Genomic DNA, 21,820 nt, shown 5'->3' on the forward strand with positions numbered 1-21,820 from the left:
TTTACCCATCCCAATGAGTAAACATTTAGCGTTTTGCTAAGGTGAGAGAGGGAGGGGTACTTGCCCAGCTGTGAATGGTGGAGAAGACATCTAAGAAAGTAATTCTTAATTAGACCTCCAACCAGGCTTGCTTTTCTTTTTTTCTGACTTTTATTCCACTTCCATTAATACTGGATGCCACCAATTCCTAAGTTTTTAAATGCTATATTATGCAAATAACCTATTCAAAAAGTCAATAAAATATAATTATGAAACATTTATAAATAATCTGGCTGTTTCAATACTGCTAGCTCCAGATCACCTGATTCTCAGCCACAGACAGCAATGAGTTCTTTTGGCAACACCATTTTTTTTTATTATAATTTTTGCATGTGTGCTTTAGATGAAGATTTACAGAGCAAATTAGTTTCTCATTAAACATTTAATACACGTACTGTATTGTAGCATTGGTTGCCAACCCTGCAATGTGCCAACACTCTCCCGTTCTTGACCTTGGGTTCCTCATTTTCATTCGTCCAGCTTTCCTATCCCTTCCTGCCTTCTCGTCATTGCCACTGGGCTGATACGTCCATTTAGTCTTGTATACGTGGTTGAGCTACGTGTGGTGTTTGTTTTATGGACCTGTCTAATCTTTGGCTGAAAGGTGAGCCTCAGAAATGCCTTTAGTACTGAGTTAAAAAGGGTCCAGGGGCCATACTCTTGGGGTTTCTCCAGTCTCTGTCAGACCAGTCAGTAAGTCTGGTCTTTTTTGTGAGTTTGAATTTTCTTCTACATTTTTCTCTAGCTCTGCCTGGGACCTTCTATTGTGATCTCTGACAAAGCATTGGTGGCGGTAACCAGGTATCAGCTAGCTGTGCCGGACTCAGTCTGGTGGAGGCTGTGGTAGTTGTGGTCTACTAGTTCTTTGGAATAATCTGTCCCTTGTGTTTTTGGTTTTCTTCATTCTCCTTTGCTCCAGACAGGGTGGGACCAGTCGGGTATCTTAGATGGCCACTCACAGCTTTTGTAGACTGCAGATACTACTCACCAAAGTAGGATGTGGAACTTTTTTTTTTTTATAAACTACGTCATGCTAATTGAGCTAGATGTCCCCTGACACCAGGGCCCCCAGCCCTAAGCCCAGTAATTTGGCCCCTCAGAGAGTTTGGATGTGTCTATGAAGCTTCGGTCACTTTGCCTTCGTCAAGTTATGCTGACTTCACCAGTATTGTGTACTGCCTTACCTGTTGTCTCTTTCTTATAGGATTTTACTGAAGGCTGCATGAAACAACCAACCTACTTCAACATTCTGAGTTTTCCCTTCCAAGCCACTAATGCTTCAGTAGGCAGAGGGTCCAAGTCCCAAAATATAAAAGCTGATGGTTTAGCTATTTTGTTTACTTGCCAGACTGAGATAGGGGGTCTTCACTGCCCCCCACCTGACTCCCTTGGCCAAGCCAAGCCTGTATTTAAAGGTCTGTTACTTGCAAGGATTTTTCTTATCTTCAGGCTTAGCACACTGAATAAGTAGTTAATAAATTATGATTAATATAAACCGCCAAAGGTACTTTTAAATGTGTTACTGATAGAAACTTAGACGTTTGCATTTAAAATTTCCCAGTTATCTAGTAGTTATAGCTGTCTTTTTTTTGTCTGATCCAGAATCCAATCAAGGATCATACATTGTATGTACTTGTCTTATGTATTTAATCACCTTCAATCTAAAAGAATTTTCCAATATTTTTGTGTCACTTCACTGACGTTTTTTAAGAGTCCAGGCTAATTATTGGTAAGAACGTCTCTTAATTTAGGTTTTTCTGAATGCTTCTTTTATTATTAGATTTAAACATTCTTGGCAAGAATACTACATTGATGATGTTGTGCCTTCTCCAGGCATCACATGAAGAGTAAGAGAAAATTCTTAACACAGTAGACAAGTAGACTACTATGACTTGATGGAAGGTCTAATTTGAGTTTTCAGTGCTTTAATTTTATACTAATCAGGCATTTTCTAAGTAGCTTGGTACTTAAGATAGACTTGATACTAGTAAACAGTGTTTTATCCAAACCATTGGGTGCCATTTTGGAACAACAACAACAACAGAAGTCCCCTTTGTAAATTAATTGGTTTCTTATAAGTTTGTTTCTAACTACAGTAGGAAACCTTGGGAAACTGACTAAATCAAGGTTATGGCTTGCAAAGCAGGAGGGTCAGGTATATTTACTATACACCTCACATGGTTGAGTAAGGATTTCTTGAGATTTTAATAGATGTAAAATGTGGCTGACAGTAGTATGCTCTGTGAAGACTCTATTGTTACAGTTAACACCATCCACATATTTACTTAGATATATATTTTTAAAAAACCAAACACTTATACCATTTACTGTTGTGGCTGCTTAAGTGCTTTATAAATATTAATTTAATAATAATTTAATAACAACCATATTTTTTGTTGTTAAGTGCTGTCAAGTTAATTTTGACTCATAGTGACCACATGTGACAAAGTAGAACTGCTCCATATGGTTTTCTAGGCTGTAATCTTTATTTTGGTAGGAGATTGCCAAGTCTTTCTTCCGTGGAGCCACTAGGTTGGTACAAACCACCAACCTTATGGTTAACAGCTGAATGCTTAACTATTGCACCACCAGGGCTCCTTAACAATCATATTAGCTAGGCACTGTTAGTATCCCCCTTTACAGACAAGGAAACTGAGACACAGAGAAGATCAGTAACTTGCCTAGGCCATACAACGAGTGGTGGCATTTCCTACTGTTATCTGTGAGTCCCCACTTGGAACAGACAGCCTTCTATAGCTACGACAATCCAATAGTCTGCACTCAAGGATGGCTTTTGTGCAGCTTCTCCTTCCTAGACAGTTACCCACTCTGTGCCAGGGTGCTATTCTACCATACAGTGGTGGTGCTTGATTTTTTTTTTTATGATACCACAATCCATGTGTGTGTGTGTGTGTGTGTGTACATGGGTATACATTTGTGTTTAAGATTGCTTGTAAATGAGTTATTGTTTTGGTATTTTATTGCTTTCTCCATTTTAATATACAAGGCTTTTTTTTTTTTTTTTTTTTGCTTGTTTTCCTTTTGAGATTTTAAACCTTAGAATTAGGCAGACCCAGGTTTAAGCTTACTATGTGTCATGGATTGAATTGTGCCCCCCCCGCAAAAAAATATGGGACTTGGTTAAGCCATTATTCCCAGTATTGTGTGGTTGTCCTCCGTTTTGTGATTGTAATTTTATGTTGAGAGGACTAGGATGGGATTGTAACACTACCCTTACTCAGGTCACCTCCCTGATCCAAGGTAAAGGGAGTTTACCTGGGCTGTGGCCTGTACCACCTTGTATCTCTCAAGAAATAAAAGGAAAGGGAAGCAAGCAGAGAGTTGGGGACCTCATACCACCAAGAAAGCAGCATCAGGAGCAGAGCTCACCCCTTGGACCCAGGTCCCTGTACCTGAGAACCTTCTCAACCAGGGGAAGCCTTCCTCCAGAGCTGACAAAGAGAGAAAGCCTCCCCCTGGAGCCGATGCCCTGAATTTGGACTTGTAACCTACTAGACTGTGAGGAAATAAATTTCTGTTTGTTAAAGCCATCCACTTGTGGTATTTCTGTTCTGGCAGCACTAGATGACAAAGACACTATGTCTATTCTCCCTGAGCCACAGTGTTCTCATCTAGAAAATGAGAATACTAACGCCTGTATCATGGGGCTGTCTAAGGATCAAGATAGGTGACATTGCAAATTGTAAAGGCTGTATAAAGTATTTCGTATGTATTTCCTACTACATGTCATTGAGTTATTGTTCTTCCTATGATATCATTTTCTCCATTTTCAACACAAAACGTTTGGAATTTTGGTTTCTTCTTGTCCGTGGTGGTGGTAGCATTAAGACTCGCAACTAGGCAAACTTTTTATTTTTTTTGGGCTGTAATGGAAAGAGTGACTTTGAATTTGGGCTGTTTAGAATCAAATCCCAGAGCCTAAATTGCCTCATAATAAATTGTGGTTGTTAATAGCTACCTTGTATTATAGTTGTGATCACCATTGTGTCTCCAGTCCCTGGCATGTAGTAAGCACCTAATGAATAATGTTAAATAAGTAACTGACTGAATAAGTTGTTGAGAGGATTAAATGAGATTAAAGGATTTGTCATGGTGTTTGGCAGATAACAGATACACAAAATTACAGAACTTTTTATTGACGACTTAAAAATTATTAAATATATTTCTTGAGAATGTGTCAATAAACATGAAAAGAAAGAGTATAGTATTTATTTTAATTTTTTTTTTTTGATTGCTAACATGTGGGGTTGCCATGAGTCAGAAACGATTCAACCACAATGGATTTTTTTTACTTATCATGGTATTATGAAGTATGGAGGGAAGAAATGAAAGAGAAAGCGATTGATTGAGTCCTAGTTTTAAGGTATATCTAAAAATTATCACTTCCAATAGGTTGCTTCCTACAGTGTCACTAGGAAGCTACTAATATGCTGATCCTCTCTGGTTCTTTCCCAGAGGCAGTGATATTTAGAAATGAAAAAAATATCAAGTAACATTTTTTAAATAGTTTTGAAAATCAACTTTAAGTAAATGTGTGTGCCCATATTATTTCTGTTACAGAGAGAAGAGGTACTCCCTTACAAGGACTCCTAAAGGCATAGAGCATCTGAAGATTTCCTGCCTCCACTACGTTGCTGGATCTCACAAGTCTTGTTATGTTTTCACCAGTTTCTCTCCAGAAGGTAGGAATTGTGTTTTCCCTCCACAGGTTGGTTTTCTTTTGTTTTTTAAACAGATTTTTTGTTTATGACCTATGGAAAGCATCTGACAACTACTGATTAAAGTACCAGATGTCTCCAAACAGAAAAGATTCAAACACATTGCCTCTAAAAAGTATTTCTATTATAAAATTAGTATATATTCATTTAAAAAAAAAAACAGATGAGACAATAAAAAAACAGTAATCCTGCCACCTGGAGATAACCACTCTTCACATTTTGTTGTATGTCTTTCTGATTTTATTGATATATATGTGTATTATATATATATGTATCTATATAATTATGACTAGAAAAGATAAGATATAAATGCTTTTTGGCTAGCCTACTTCTTTTACTTAGCAATTTATTGCAGCATTTTTCATGTCAATAAATATCATCCATGTCACCATTTTTAATACTTATATAATATTCCAGTTTAAGGATATATATATGTATTATATAATCATTTTCCTATTATTAAATATTTGGGTTGTTACCAGTTTGTGGCAAGCGTGACTTTAGTAAACGTCTCGGTACTTATGTCTGATGATTTTTTTAGGGAAGTTTCCAAAAGTAAATGTTGCAAAACCTTCGTTTCTAAGTATACTCTGATGAAACGGTTCCCTGGCATATAACTTAAGGAAACATTATCTATTACTCACTGTCTTAGAGAATACCAATGTACAGTAGTATACCAAGGTCTGAAAAATCAAATTTATTTGACCATGGAATCCTTTTTTAAAATAGTGTCTCTTAGCATTCCACTGAACACTTTGGAAAATGCTAGCTTATGGTATAATCATAAGAATGGAGTTAGTAGTTCAAAGAGTAAATATGTTAAGAGCTATATTAATTTATACTCCCACTCATAGTATACAAAATTGCCACTTTCACTATAGGTATTACCTGTGTTTGTTTTCAAATAAATCTAATATGAGAACGGTGTATGGACTTTTAATTTTCATTTATTTGATTATTGATGAGATAAATATCTCTTTATTTTTTATTTGATCTTTTTATTTCTTTTAAGAATATCCTGTTCATACCCCATGCCTAATTTTTCTTCAGGTCTTTGATTTCTTTTTTTATCAATAAGAATGAGAAATCATATTAAGAATATTAACTCTGTAAATCATATGTGTTGTAATTATATCTTCCAGTTTTGTCATTTTTCAATATTTTGTTTATGATGTATTTGTTGTGTGTGCTTTATTTTTGCCATATAAGGCTAGCATTTTTTATCAAGTTAGATCTGTTTTTCTTCTTCAAGGCTCCTGGTTTTGGTATGTATGTACATTAGTTTTGTACGTACATTGGCTTCATTTTTTTTTTTTTTAAAGTGTTTATTATGGCAAGTTTCAAACATAGATGAGTTGGCAGAATAGTATGATGAGCTTCCGCGTACCTCAGCCTGGCTTTGACAGGTAATCATTAATCCTCCTGTATTGTTTGGAAGCAAATGCTAGACATTATATCATTTCATCGGTTCATATTCCAATGTATGCATTCACTTCAACTGGTATTTTGCATCTGCCGCAGTTTGTCTTGCCAAAATCATTGATTTCTGCTACAGCACACTGAGATTTTGTCACATATCAGCAGTACCTAATCTTAGTACCTAATTTATAATTTTAAAATAGTCTTATAAGGATTTAATTATACTAAATACTTGTGGCCAAAAATAAATAAATAAATAAAAGTGCTTCTCTCTCAAGGATAAAAATCAGAGCTAACGTACACATCTGTATAATCTATATGTTTTTTTAAAAATCTAAAGTTCTAGCTTTTTAGAGGCTGTAACTCTTTACATGGGGCGGTTCTACTCTGTCCTGTAGGGTCGCTATGAGTCGGAATCGACTCAACGGCACTGGGTAACTCTTTATCCCGTTATATAAATCTTATTTTTCTATCCTCAGTGATAGAGTACTGGTGTTTTTAAACTATTACTCCTTTCTCATATTCCCAGTTGAGGCTCCATGATCTGACATATTGTTCAGTTCATTGAAATCATTATTGAGGACCTATTTTTTATGGTGTGTCTGACATTATTTTGGGGGCTGTTATATAAATAAAAAACAAACTAGTTCTGAACTGGGAGAGGACAGGAAAACTGGACAATTTCCTGGTAACTTTTAAATTAATTCTCATCAAAACTTCTATTTAAATGCATGAACACAAGCCTATTACAAAGCCAGGTGGTTATTGCCCACACTTTTGGGATGTCTGTACTAGTACCCCCTTCCCTTAGCACAGATAAAAACAATTGAGTTTATTTAGATTTAAATTCTTATTAGAATGATTTCTCAATGCCATGTTGGCTATCACTTTGTATGTTTTAGATTTGCAAGACTACTTTCAAAAATGTCTTAGTTCTTCCAGGGCACCATGCCTGCAAGTCACGTTGCAGCCATTCATTCTATGTAGTTTAATTGAATGCCCACTGTGGGAGAAAATAGCCAAAGCACGTAATCTTTTACTAAAAAATGCTGAAGGTGAGAATGCTCCACATCCAGGTGTATTTTAACTTGGAGGAGGAGGAAATGTTATAGGGCTTTAGTAGGAGAGGTCAGCCACAAGTCAGCTAGTTTTGGGAAGAGTTGATCAAAAATGGTTCTTGTAAGAGGAAGGAACTGTTCTTGTGGATTTGCAACCATTGTTTGGGCACTCTGGATTTTATCAAGAGGGAAGAAGAGGAACAGATAAGGGGCCGAAGTCACCTGCAAGAAGGAGTGGGGAGAAACAGCCACCAGGGACACAGAGAGGGCCACAGTAGAATATTCTTAGTGCTTCCGGGTCTTACACCACTCCATACGAGGCATTATGCTGGGTGCTGGGGATATAATGATAAACAGGACAGACATAGTTCCTGCTTTTATTAAATACAAAATTAAACAATTACTTATCTTACTTCAGTAATACAAAGTGATATAAGAACATATGTCAGGGAACCTCACATAGTCTGAGAGAATCAGGCAAAACATCTTTGAAGAAGGGACCTGAGGACTGAGTAGGATTTCACTAAGTAAAGCTGCACTGGGAAGTAGGAGTAGGCAAGGGCCTCATTATGACTTTCATGGCCCTGGACGCTTTTGCCTTCGTATTCCACTTCATCCATAATAAAATACCAAAATTTATATTTTAGAACTGCATTGGTATGAAGATGATGATGTTAGTGCTACATATTAAAACATTTTCTTTGATCCAGAAGTTCATTTTTTGTGTTTTTAAAACAAGTTAAAACATTTTCATGGACACTTTAAAGTATTGTGGATCCTAGGCTCTGTGCCTAATGGATAAGTCAACCCTGAGAGTGGGGGCCCTGGGACCTAGAACATTTCAGATGGAGGCAAAAGTATATGCAGAACCTTGGAGGGGTTTGCTTGCTCAGAAAGCTGAAAGGAGGCCAGCCTGGGTAGAGCAGAGATTGTAGAGGAGGTAGGGGGAGGGCATGAAGTGAGGCTGGTGAAACAGGCAGGAACCTGTAGGTAATATTTAAGTTTTGATCTTTCTCCTAAGAGTGATGGAAAGCCTCTGAGGGGTATATGTGTACGTGTATGTATTTAAATCAAGTTAATATATGCACATGGTTAAAATTAATAGTTTTTTTGGCCCATCCGATAAATTTTCCCCATTTATCCAAGTAAAAGTAATATGCTTCTACCTTAAGCTTTTTTATTTATTACTTTAGGCATCGTGTATTTACTTCCTGAAGGAGGGAAACCCTGGTGGCATAGTGGTTAAGTGCTACGGCTGCTAACCAAGAGGTCGGCAGTTCAAATCCGCCAGGCGCTCCTTGGAAGCTCTTTCAGGCAGTTCTAGTTGGTCCTATAGGGTCACTATGAGTCGGAATCAACTCGACAGCAGTGGGTTTGGTTTTTTTTTTTTTTAATATGAAGGAGGCGTTATATACTCACTCACCCCAACCCATCCCACCTCAACCTTTTTCCCTCCCCATAATCCTTCATTTAGTTTTTTCCCTATTTTCAGTTTCTTTGTTAATAACTATAGGTAGGCTAATATCTTTATTTCTTCTTCCGTTAACTGTAGTTGCTGCTTTGTGATTATCCTCTGCTAGATGAGGATATCCGTGCACCTACCTTCCATGTCAGCTTTTCTCCCTTCCTGCTGTGTCCTCTTCTTTCATTTTTGTGTTTCTAAAACTGATGCCAGTTAAATCTCATAACCATAATTAAATATTTAAATTGTGTAAAAACGGCCTTTGCATGTGCTAGTCACTTTTCGTAGAGGGTAATAACCACATTACCACATGGCTTGATCCCTCTCTTTCTTAAATTCTTGACCCAAGTAAATTTTAATTTTTTTTAGCATTTCTAATTGCCTTTTGTTTTATCTTTATTTTCCTTTATCATAGTCCCAATTCTTTCTAACCCTTTGTTATATGAAACATTCTGGTGCATTTCTCTCTGTCCCCTCTACCCATCCCCTCCCTCTCCCAGAGCCTTGCAGCCTCTGGCTGCACAGCTGTCATCCAGGGGCTTCTCTTTCCTGCTCTTTTGGTTGGCGTTAATACATCATTAAACTATTCTTTAATGAATCATATCCCTTAGCAAATTCCTAAGAAAGAGTATATAGATGATAAATTTTGGGGGCCTTCATGTGTTTGAATTTTTCTTTATTTTATTCTCACTAGAGGTGTGTTCAGGTGCTAACGTCAGAAAGTGCAAGCATGGGGACAGAACCCAACTAGAGGAAAGGGTGGAGGCAGGGTATGGAACAGCAATATTGTAGTGGGCAGAAAACACATGAAAAGGTGCTACTTTTTAACTATTTGATCTACATGAGACATTGTCTGAAAACTGTGATTTTATACTACTTTTACTAATTTCTTTTTATAATACTCTTAACAATCATCATTTTAAAAATTAAAGGAAAGACACCACGTTCAAAGAGTATTCCAAGGGGAAGCAATTGCTGCCCACCTAACTGCTTGCCATCTTAATTCTAGAATAATGTTTTGTCTGTTATTCTAGGATACAAATCATTTTCCTTCTGAATTTGGAAGGCAATGCTCCACCCTGTTCTAAAATCCAGCAACATTGGCCTGAATTAGCCCTTTGCAGGTCACCTGCTTTTTTGTGCTGATATTAAGGGAATAAAAAATAAATAAAACAGCAATGATAAAGATAACAGGCTATCAACAGATGAGAGATTTCAAATAAACTAATTATAAGGTAGAAAATAGAGCTTTGGGGCGCTACTCTTGTTTTTCTTGGTATTTTTCACATCCTTGTGATGTACCTAGGTATGAGCTTTTTCCATTCATCTTGCATTCAGTGGGTACTTTCATCTGGAGAATTGTATACTTCATGTCCAGAAAATTTTCTTATGTTACTTCTTCAGTAATATCATCCCCCTTTTCTGTTGTTTGTTCTTTCTTTCTGTAACATCTATTATTCTGTGATAGACCATTTGGACTAAACATCAAATGTTTTACCTTTCAGTGATAGTTTGTTTCTTTTTTATCTTTTCCTGGCAATGCTCTCAATTTGTGAAATAAAACAAAATTCATAGGAGGGTTGAAATATACAATTATTTTATTTTCCAAGAATTCTTTCATATTATCTGGGGTTTTTGTTTGTTTGTTGTTTGTTTACTTGTATTTTAAGCTAAAGAAGGTAGTGATAAAAACATAGATTCTAGAGCCAGAATACCTGAGTTTGAATCTTCCACATTTAGTAACTCTGTGACCTGAGCAGTTTTAACATCTCTGTCTCTGTCCTCATCTAAAATGGAGACAATAATAATATGACTATCTCAGGGTTATGAGGATTAAATGAATTAATAAAATACTAAGGATAATATCTAGACAATAGTAAGCTTTACACTGTTTGCTGCTATTATTACTGTCATCATCATCATGATTATTATGTTATGGATATGATATTTTCTCACAGTTCCTGAGCTAGAGTTCTTTTTAAAGTTCACTTTTTTCTCTCCTAAATTACTAGATTCCTTCTGTTTGCTTATTTTTATATCTCTTTTTTATACAGGAGGCTTTCTTTAAGTATCTGGTGATCCTTGTTTACAGGTTCATACTTAAGTGAGGCAGTAAACAGCTGATTGGAAGCTTTGCATATGAAAGCAGCATTTCCTGACCTCAGATTCTTTAGGGTGATGGGGGGAGGGGGCGTTGTTTAGCCATTACAGTGAGGAGTCCCCTATTGCCAAAAGACAAAACTTTGCTCCAGGATTTATCTATTTCTTCTAAGAGGAATCCTTTTTTGTTTGCTTGAGGAATCAATGTCTTGCATCAGTGGATGGGGATGCCAGCTGTTTCCTATTCAAACATTCGGTTAATCTTCCCATTTTTAGCCCTACTTCTCACTTCCACTCTCACTGCTGCCCTGTTACCAGGCATCTCTGCACCCGCCTCTCTGTGGTTCTACAGGTTGATGGATCGCCCCATTTTAGCTTTTACCATTCCGTTTGTACTCTAGGCTGAGGCTTCCTCTGCTCCATTTCAGTGTTTCCTCTGTCTCTTTTTTCTACTTTATGTTAGCTCATTTCAAATTTCTCCTCTGTTGATGGCCTATCTGCCATCTTTATTGTTGTCGCATTATTTATGTTTTATTCCCTTAATACCATTTTAATGAGTCTTAAAAGAAGCAAAAATGTATGTGAAGTCAGAAAAATGAAATGACATTTTACAAAGATCACTGTCGCTAGAGTTAGAATTATAGCAGCATAAACTAATAGACTAGGTTTTCCTGTATTTAATTTTGTGATACTTATAGCACTTAGGACAAGGTTTAGGTAATAAAACTTTTTATTAAAATAATGTTAGATAAAAACAAAGGAATGAATCAACATTTAAAGGAAAACAATCATCTAGGAATAAGTTAAGAAGCCCTGGTGGCGCAAGGGAACGCACCCAGCAGCTCTGCAGGAGAAAAGACCTGGTGATCTGCTATTGTGAAGATTACAGCCTGGGAGACAATGTGAGGCAGGTCTGTTCTGTCCATTAGGGTCACTATGAATAGGAATCCACTCGAAGGCACACAACGACAACAACAGGAGTAAGTTAAATACTTTATCCTACTAGAAGAAAAATATAATTATTTCCCAGGCTAAAATTAAAGTCAACATTTCTGACTTGTTTTCAGAAACAACCTAATCTCGACCTACTCTAGCATTGCTTTTGTTTATCACTTGATCCCAACTTATGTCTTCATCTTGAATATAAATGTTATTTAGCATTGAATAGCAATAAATTAGCCCTAAGCCAGCCTTCTGCTTCTTAAAGTTTGTAATTTTTTTGTCATTAGTTTACAACAATGAGGATGAAAATAATGAGATAAAATATACAATGTTCGTTTTTTCCCTTCTTTCTTCATTCTATAGACTCATTTCTAAGCCACCTCTAGAATATCTCTAAAACTAGATTAAATTCGCTAATCTGGATCCCCCAACCTGGTACTTTAAAAAGTGACTACTGCCAATTAGTAGAATGTTACCTGTAAAAATTGTTTTTCCTACATTCTTGCCATCATAAGCAGCTACTTGTGTGCTTGATTAAAAGATATTTGGGAGCTTTAATACTGTTTTAAAAAATTTATTATAGCCAGTTCTATCAATCTCTTTTGATAATATGAATAATCTGTCAAAATTCTCTCTCTGTAAATCCTAGTCATTTAAATGCGGTTTTTCAGTGTTACCCATCTTAAGTCATCCTGTGGACATGTGTGTGATTTCCCTTTAGTGTATGAGATAGATTAAGAAAAATACACTTAGGCAAGTTGCTTTCATTTCTGTCTCCCTTACAAAGAACTAAGCATGTATAAAAATTATGTCTGTAGCAGAGTTTTATTACAGATTATTAAGGCCTGTCATTTTGCTGAGAAAGATATTTGTATTTGCTTCTTGTCCTTCACATAATAATTTGGGGAGGGAGTGAGAAGAGATTTTAAATCTATAACGTAATAAGCTCATTATAATTCAAGGAAAATAATAAAATCATAGTAAAGATCATTCTAAGCTTCAAAGTAGCAGTATATAATTATAGCTAAAAGAAATTACAAAACCACTGTGCATTCTTCATAATTAAAACATAATGCAAGTCCTCTGTGTCTCTTCTCGTATAAATAAGATCATAATTTCAGATATCCTTAGCATATCTATTTGTCTTTATTGTATGTGCAAGTTATAGTTTCTGATTATTACTAGCTACTGCAGAATTTTTCCGAAATTGCATATGCTTTTTTATTAACAATACATTTATTTTTATCTATTCCCGACGGTTCAGTATGTATACACATATTCACACACGAGAGAGTAGTAAAAACAAAAGACATTTTATTAAGTAAATAACACTTCCCGAAGGTTTTATTCAGTTTACATAATAGATGAGAAATTCATTTTTAGGGCACTATCTTCTGTGTTATGTAGGAATTATTTTAAAAATCATATTATGCTGGTTTTGTTTTTATAATTTGAGCGTTGTGTTATGATTTCTTGGTGGCTTTCCTCTTTTTTTTTTTTTTTTCCTATTCATAGTATTCAAAGTAGTCCATGTGACCTAGATATTGAGAATCGAGGTAGAGTGTGCTGCATTGCTGATACTTACTGTGAAACCTCAGAAACATTGTGGTTCCACATGCTAAAATTTCAAGGTACACACTGTCTAACATTGCCAAAAATCTGTGCAATCTTATTTTTAAGCATTAATAATTATTTTAAAATATTACATTCAAATTTTAAAAACCAATGCTATTATATTGCAGTTAAAAATGCATACATAATCAGTGTTTATTTTTTTAATTTTAGATCATGCTGGATACGGCTCATTATGGGTTTTTCTCCCATTATTTACCATGTGTTTAGAATTGTAGTACTCTGTTAATTTAAATTTATTTAGATTAAGGTGTGATTAGTCTATTGCCATTTCCTATTGTTGGATGAAGTCTTAAATAATTTAAAAATATCTAGAGTCTACATTATAGAATTATGTTTATCAAGAGACGTTAAATATATCATCTGTCAATTTGGTATAGAGCATCTCGTCCAAAAAATCAGGTTTTTACATTCAGGAAGCCATATTCTCCTAGTGTGGAAAGCTGTTTCATCCTTTAATAAGTAAAGCTCAGAAAGGAAAGCATTGAATGAGTTAAGGCACCTGCACAGGTGACTGACTTTCAAGTAGAGAATCGTGTATATGCTGAAAGAATTTGATTTATTTTCTCTTGTTGCAAAAATATTATAAAATAGAAGAAATGGCAAATTACGTCACAGTTCTCAGCTGAGACGATTAAAGCACAGATGTGCTGAAGATCAGCTCTGCAGTTTTGTCTACCCTCTTGGTGACAGAGAGAAGACTAGCACTCCAAACTCATAGGATTTTTTTGTATGCCAGGAAGAATTACAAAGTACCAGGACAGATGACCAGAAATCTGTATTGAGAAGTATAAGGCCATAAACTGAAAACTCAGTGCCTAGAGTCGAATCTAAAGTGCTAGGAAAAGACAGAAGCAAAAGAGGACTGCAGCTGGGTGAGACAGAAGCTGAACAGTATCAGAAGCAAGAAGCAGATGCCAGGGAATAATTCAGACCAAGACTCCAAACAGAGAGTAGGGTGCAGAGAAACAAATGCATATTAATACCTTTTTGGAGTAGGCATGGGGACTTATCAGGACTGGAAACTTAATTGAACAGTAAACTTAGCCTTGATTCATCTCCAGCTCCTGGTTGAATTTATTCTTCCTTTTTTCTAAATCAGTGTTTCTCTCAACTGGTGTTTCACAGAACAGTCTTTCAAAAGCTGTATCATGAAAGTAGAGGGAAGATAAGAGTCATCAGGTAAATTTCAAAAATTAAAAAATACACACACATACATATATACATATGTGTTGTTATTGTTAGCTGCCGTCACGTCGATTCTAACTCATGGTGACCCCATGTGTGCAGTGTAGAACTGCTTCATAGGGTTTTCAAGGCTGTGACCTTTCAGAAGCAGATCACCGGGCCTGTCTTCCAGGGCATCTCTGAGTGGTTTTGAACCACCAGCTTTTCAGCTAGTAGTTGAGCACTTAACCATATATGTATGTGTACATACATGTATAGGAAACCTTGGTGGCATAGTGGTTAATCAAAGTGCTAACCAAAAGGTTGGCAGTTCAAATCCACCAGGCGCTCCTTGGAAACTCTATGGGGCAGTTCTACTCTGACCGGTAGGGTTGCTATGAGTCAGAATCAACTCAACAGCAATGGGTTTGTTTTTTTTTTTTTTAAATATAAGTACATGTATATGGCTCCTATGTCATCCAGCAAGCCATGTACATATATACGTACATATGTATACTTCATATTTCTCATGGAAATTCACAATGCCTCTTATCACATGAAAGCTTCTGGGTAGTCCTGATGGAAAAGAAATCTATAAACCCAACATTTCCCAAACTGTTTGACTATCTGCTATGGATTGAATTGTATCCCCCAAAAGATGTGCTGAAGTCCTAACCCCAGATACCTGTGAATATGACCTTGTTTGGAAATAGGATCTTTGAAGACATTGTCAGTTAACATGAGGTCATAACGGCGTAGGCTGGGTTCTAATCCAATCTGAGTGTTGGCCTCATAAAAGAGTAGAAAAGACACAGAAAGACAGAGGAAGGACAGCCATATCAAGATTCATCTACAAGTGTCAAAATAAATAATAGCAGTAATGAAATATAATGCACTGAATAAGAATCCATCAATCCATACCAATATAAATGAATAAATAAATAAATGAACTCTTCATTGAGAAGAGTTGTTGTTGTTATTGTGTGCTGTCGAGTTGATTCTGACTCAAAGCAACCCTATGGGACAGAGTAGAACTACCCCATAGGGTTTCCTAGGCTGTAATCTTCATGGGAGCAGATTGCCAGGTCTTTTCTCCCGTGAAGCCCCTGGTGGGTTTGAACTGCCAACATTTTGGTCAGCAGCTGAGCACTTAACCATTATACCACCAAGGCTCCTATTTTAGAAGAGTACCAAATAGTAAATATAGAAGAGAAAATGGAGTAAGAAAATTATCAATGGGTGATAAAATTAGTGGGTAAAATTTTATATTAAATAGTTCAAAATATCTCCCCACAAATTATTAATTATAAAATGAATACCAGTAATTTGACAATGGAGAAGCTGATGGACATCACATTAACAATGTTATCAAAATTAGCACCACCAATACTGGATTAAACTAACATGTGCCTCCTGATACGATGCACTGAGAAAGACACAGCATCACCATCTCTGTAATTTCCCACCAAAATGTGTAACCTAAATCTAATCATCAGTAAACAGGAGACAAACTCAGAATGAGGAAACATTTAGCAAAATAACTGGCTGCATTCTTCAAAAATGCCAAGGTCAAAAGAGACAAAGAAAGGCTGAGGAACTGTTCATTTAAAGGAAACTAAGGAAACTTAACAACTAAATATAATGTGTGATAATGAATTGAATCCTAGCCCAGGGGTTAAAAAAAGAAAAACACCATAAAATGTTATAATGGACGTTATTGGGACAGTTGTCAAAAATTGATTATGGACTGTAGGTTAGATATATTAATTTTCTTGATTTTGCTAGTTGTACCATGATTTTTTACCATGATTATGTAAGAGAACATCCATGGTCTATGAAAATGCACAATGAAGTATTTAGAGGTGAATAAGCACATTGCTCCAGCTTACTTCCAGAATCCAGAAACGCAAATTGGATGGATGGGTGGGTGGATGGATGGATTGGTGGACGGATGGATGGATGGACAGATGGACTGGATGGGTGCGTGGGTGGGTGGGTGGATGGGTGGGCAGAGGGTGACAAAGCAAATAGGGCAAAATGTTGAGGAACGTGGATAAAAGGTTATGGAAGCTTTGCATCCTAATCTCGCAATCCTCTAAGTTTGAATTTATACTGAAATAAAAACTTGTAATACCTTTTTTTAACTACAGTGTCCCCCAACATGTCAGTTTGTCGTAATGTGGGGGTTTGTGTGTTGCTGTGATGCTGGAAGCTATGCTACCAGTATTCAGATGCCAGCAGGGTCGCCCATGGAGGACAGGTTTCAACTGAGCTTCCAGACTAAGACAGACTAGGAAGAAGGACCCAGCAGTCTACTTCTGAAAAGCATTAACCAGTGAAAACCTTATGAATGGCAGCAGAACATTGTCTGATATAGTGCTGGAAGATGAGCCCCCGAGGTTGGAAGGCACTCAAAAGATGACTGGGAAAGAGCTGCCTCCTCAAAGTAGAGTCAACCTTAATGACATGAATGGAGTAAAGCTTTCGGGACCTTCATTTGCTGATTTGGCATGACTCAAAATGAGAAGAAACAGCTGCAAACATCCATTAATAATCGGAACCTGGAATGTATGAAGTATGAATCTAGGAAAATTGGAAATCATCAAAAATGAAATGGAATGCATAAACATTGATATCCTAGGCATTAGTGAGCTGAAATGGACTGGTATTGGCCATTTTGAATCACACAATCATATAGTCTACTATGCTGGGAATGACAGCTTTAAGAGGAATGGTGTTGCCTTCATCGTCAAAAAGAACACTTCAAGATCTATCCTGAAGTACAATGCTGTCAGTGATAGGATAATATCCATACGCCTACAAGGAAAACCAGTTAATACGACTATTATTCAAATTTACACACCAACCACTAGGGCCAAAGATGAAGAAATAGATGATTTTTATCAGCTGCTGCAGTCTGAAATTGATCCAACATGCAATCGAGATGCATTGATAATTACTGGCAATTGGAATGTGAAAGTTGGAAACAAAGAAGAAGGATCAGTAGTTGGAAAATACGGCCTTGGTGATAGAAACAATGCCGGACATCGAATGATAGAATTTTGCAAGACCACTGACTTCTTCTTTGCAAATACCTTTTTTCACCAGCATAAACGGTGACTATACACATGGACCTCGCCAGATGGAACACACAGAAATCAAATTGACTGGAAAGAGACAATGGAAAACCTCAATATCATCAGTCAGAACAAGGCCAGGGGCCGACTGTGGAACAGACCATCAATTGCTCATATGCAAGTTCAAGCTGAGACTGAAGAAAATCAGAGCAAGTCGACGAGAGCCAAAATATGACCTTGAGTATATCCCACCTGAATTTAGAGACCATCTCAAGAACAGATTTGACGCATTGAACACTAGTGACCGAAGACCAGACAAGTTGTGGAATGACATCAAGGACATCATCCATGAAGAAAGCAAGAGGTCACTGAAATGACAGGAAAGAAAGAAAAGACCAAGGTGGATGTCAGAGGAGACTCTGAAACTTTTCTTGAGCGTCAAGCAGCTAAAGCAAAAGGAAGAACTGATGAAGTAAAAGAACTGAAGATTTCAAAGGGCCTCTCGAGAAGACAAAGTAAAGTATTATAATGACATGTGCAAAGAGCTGGAGATGGAAAACCAAAAGGGAAGAACGCGCTCGGCATTTCTCAAGCTGAAAGAACTGAAGAAAAAATTCAAGCCTCGACGGCACTGGGTCCTGAGTTTGGAGTTGCAATAGTGAAGGATTCTGTGGGGAAGATATTAAACGACGCAAGAAGCATCGAAAGAAGATGGAAGGAATACACAGAGTCATTATACCAAAAAGAATTAGTCGATATTCAACCATTTCAAGAGGTGGCATATGATCAGGAACCAATGGTAATGAAGGAAGAAGTCCAAGCTGCTCTGAAGGCATTGGCGAAAAACAAGGCTCCAGGAATTGATGGAGTATCAATAGAGATGTTTCAACAAACAGATGCAGCGCTGGAGGTGCTCATTCGTCTGTGCCAAGAAATATGGAAGACAGCTTCCTGGCCAACTGACTGGAAGAGATCCATATTTATGCCTATTCCCAAGAAAGGTGATCCAACCGAATGTGGAAATTATAGAACAGTATCATTAATATCACACGCAAGCAAAATTTTGCTAAAGATCATTCAAAAACAGCTGTATCAGTATATGGACAGGGAACTGCCAGAAATTCAGGCCGGTTTCAGAAGAGGATGTGGAACCAGGGATATCATTGCTGATGTCAGATGGATCCTGGCTGAAAGCAGAGAATACCAGAAGGATGTTTACCTGTGTTTTATTGACTATGCAAAGGCATTTGACTATGTGGATCATAACAAACTATGGATAACACTGCAAAGAATGGGAATTCCAGAACACTTAATTGTGCTCATGAGGAACCTTTACATGGATCAAGAGGCAGTTGTTCGGACAGAACAAGGGGATACTGATTGGTTTAAAGTCAGGAAAGGTGTGCGTCAGGGTTGTCTTCTTTCACCATACCTATTTAATCTGTATGCTGAACAAATAATCCGAGAAGCTGGACTATATGAAGAAGAATGGGGCATCAGGATTGGAGGAACACTCATTAACAACCTGCGTTATGCAGATGACACAACCTTGCTTGCTGAAAATGAAGAGTTACCTGAAGCACTTACTGATGAAGATCAAAGACCACAGCCTTCAGTATGGATTACACCTCAACATGAAGAAAACAAAAATCCTCACAACTGGACCAATGGGCAACATCATGATAAATGGAGAAAAGATTGAAGTTGCCAAGGATTTCATTTTACCTGGATCCACAATCAATAGCCATGGAAGCAGCAGTCAAGAAATCAAAAGATGCATTGCATTGGGCAAATCTGCTGCAAAGGACCTCTTCAAAGTGTTGAAGAGCAAAGATGTCACCCTGAAGACTAAGGTGTGCCTGACCCAAGCCATGGTATTTTCAATCACATCATCTGCATGTGAAAGCTAGACAATGAATAAGGAAGACCGAAGAAGAGTTGACGCCTTTGAATTGTGATGTTGGCAAAGAATACTGAATATACCATGGACTGCCAAAAGAACGAACAAATCTGTCTTGGAAGAAGTGCAGCCAGAATGCTCCTTGGAGGCAAGGATGGCAAGACTGCGTCTTACATACTTTGGACATGTTGTCAGGAGAAGGACATCACGCTTGGCAGAGTATAGCGTCAGCGGAAAAGAGGAAGACCCTCAACAAGGTGGATTGACACAGTGGCTGCAACAACGAGCTCAAGCATAACAACGATTGTAAGGATGGCGCAGGACCAGGCAGTGTTTCGTTCTGTTGTGCATAGGGTCGCTATGAGTCGGAACCGACTCAACAGCACCTAACAACAACAACATGCCCACTGGAATTTAAAGCCTATTTTACTGTAATGGGCCAAATTGTTCCAGATATATAAGAACAGAACATTCATGTTAGAAGGTCAAGCCTTAGAAATCTATCCCTCGTTTTTTATCCAAATTGATAAAATTATGAAGCAAAATTATTATGGTGACTAATGATGCCCCTTCTCCAAGAAAAGGTAATTTATAGTATATTTGTTAGCCATGTTAAATTCTTTATGTTAAATGTACCACATGAATTCAGGGTATTAATATTTTAAGTGAAGGCACTTAGAGAACATACATAGACAGCTATTGCAAAAGACACATGAAACCACTGTCCATTTTACCCCAACCCCCACCCTACCTGCTACGCATTTACTCATTATTCATCACCCACTTTACCTAGCCAATACAACTGTAAAGAAACATCCCTTCCTTTCTCTGTATTAAATCATGGTCAGCACTCTATAAAAGGGATAGATTATGTATTAAATTCAGAAATATGCTATTTAAAAAAGACTCTGTACTGAGAAATTGCCTAGTTTTTGACAATGGCTTTGTGGTATAAATTACTGTAGTATGTTTTTATTAAAAAATAGGATAATTATTAAAATATATATCCTGAATTTTCAATATTTTGAAAATTCACAATTTTTGAAAACCTAGCACAGTATATATATGTTTTTTGTTTTACTTCTTTTACCTCTCTCAAAGTGTAAGCTCCCCCACCTTCTTTGTACTGATCAGCTACATGGCCATTATTCCCAGAAATGTGATAGCAGAAGGCAAATACTACTCTGTGTGTGTGTGTGTGTGTGTGTGTGTGTTTGAAAATGAGAGTTGGTAAGTCAAATTCAGAGGACTATATTTTACTATAGTTTAATTTTTAAAAGATATCTACTATTTAGTAGATAATTAGGAGACAAAGACTCATAAATTCAGTTATTACCTACTATGTTTTTAGAATCTAAGAATCTAAAAGCAAAAGCATAGGTAAAAGGAGTACACTGAGTCAAGTATGTGTGAATATATGGATATGTTTTAAGCAGGACTTTAAAGTTATTTTGATGCTTCTGTGTAAGAAGGAATATTATTATCCTTAATAAAGACTTATTTCCACGTGGAAAATTTAATAGCTTTCTGAGGAAAGGTAAATGCATAAACATTTCAGCAAATGAATTGTTTTTATTTTCTGCTGAATCCTAGAGTTTTTTTTTTTTTTTAACTCCACCAAGAACTTTATAGCCTACATTCTTGAGGAAAACATTTTAATAGTATTCTTGACCTTTTAACGACTATCTAATTTGTATGAGAAAATGGCCATGTGTCATCATGTAAAATTATTTTATAAAGTTAAATCTTGAAGGTCTTATTTACATCAGAAAGAATTCAGCACTAATATTAACCTACATCTTTCTTCCTCATTTCGATTTTTTTGCAAGAAAATAATTGCCTCACACCAAGATATGGAGCTAGAATTTTTATTGTAACATACTAAAAGAGAAAAATTTATTTTTGCTGTGTTTCTATAATCTGAATATAAGGTTATAGTGTATCAACAACCAGCAGTTGAGAAAAAAGAGCACCGTAGGAAGCTAGGCTGTAAATACTAGGTTAATTCCAGTGCTTCATGATTTTCAAAATTTTGCTAAACCTTCCCTAAATGGTCTGAACTTTCAGGAAGAAATTATTGGTATGCCCTTTTATAGCTTAGAGTAGGAAAGAAGGACATGGAATTTCAAATTGAGGCCTGCTTATTGTGTTAGATGGTTTACATCATCTTCTTACACTTTACGTGAGAGCCATTTTTGATTCTCTCCTCTCCCAGCTTGTGTGGGTTGAAAGAAATAACTCAAGAATGCAAAAGTAGATTTTTTCTTTCCTCCACCAGTATTGTG

The 21,820-nt window shown here is 36.7% G+C and overlaps 1 protein-coding gene across 5 annotated transcripts in view; it reads left to right on the top strand.

Moving 5' to 3' along the window:
* Nucleotides 1–4,603: 4,603 nt before the first annotated feature.
* MBD5 (methyl-CpG binding domain protein 5) overlaps nucleotides 4,604–21,820 on the top strand; it is a 150,772-nt gene continuing 133,555 nt past the window's right edge. For all 5 annotated transcript variants that reach the window (XM_049887157.1, XM_049887159.1, XM_049887160.1 and 2 more), the window contains exon 1: nucleotides 4,604–4,742. The gene's annotated coding sequence lies outside the window, so the exon portion shown is untranslated. The remainder of the gene's footprint in view (nucleotides 4,743–21,820) is intronic.

The sequence above is a fragment of the Elephas maximus genome, chromosome 6 (genome assembly GCF_024166365.1).
Source record: "Elephas maximus indicus isolate mEleMax1 chromosome 6, mEleMax1 primary haplotype, whole genome shotgun sequence".
Taxonomy (NCBI): domain Eukaryota; kingdom Metazoa; phylum Chordata; class Mammalia; order Proboscidea; family Elephantidae; genus Elephas; species Elephas maximus.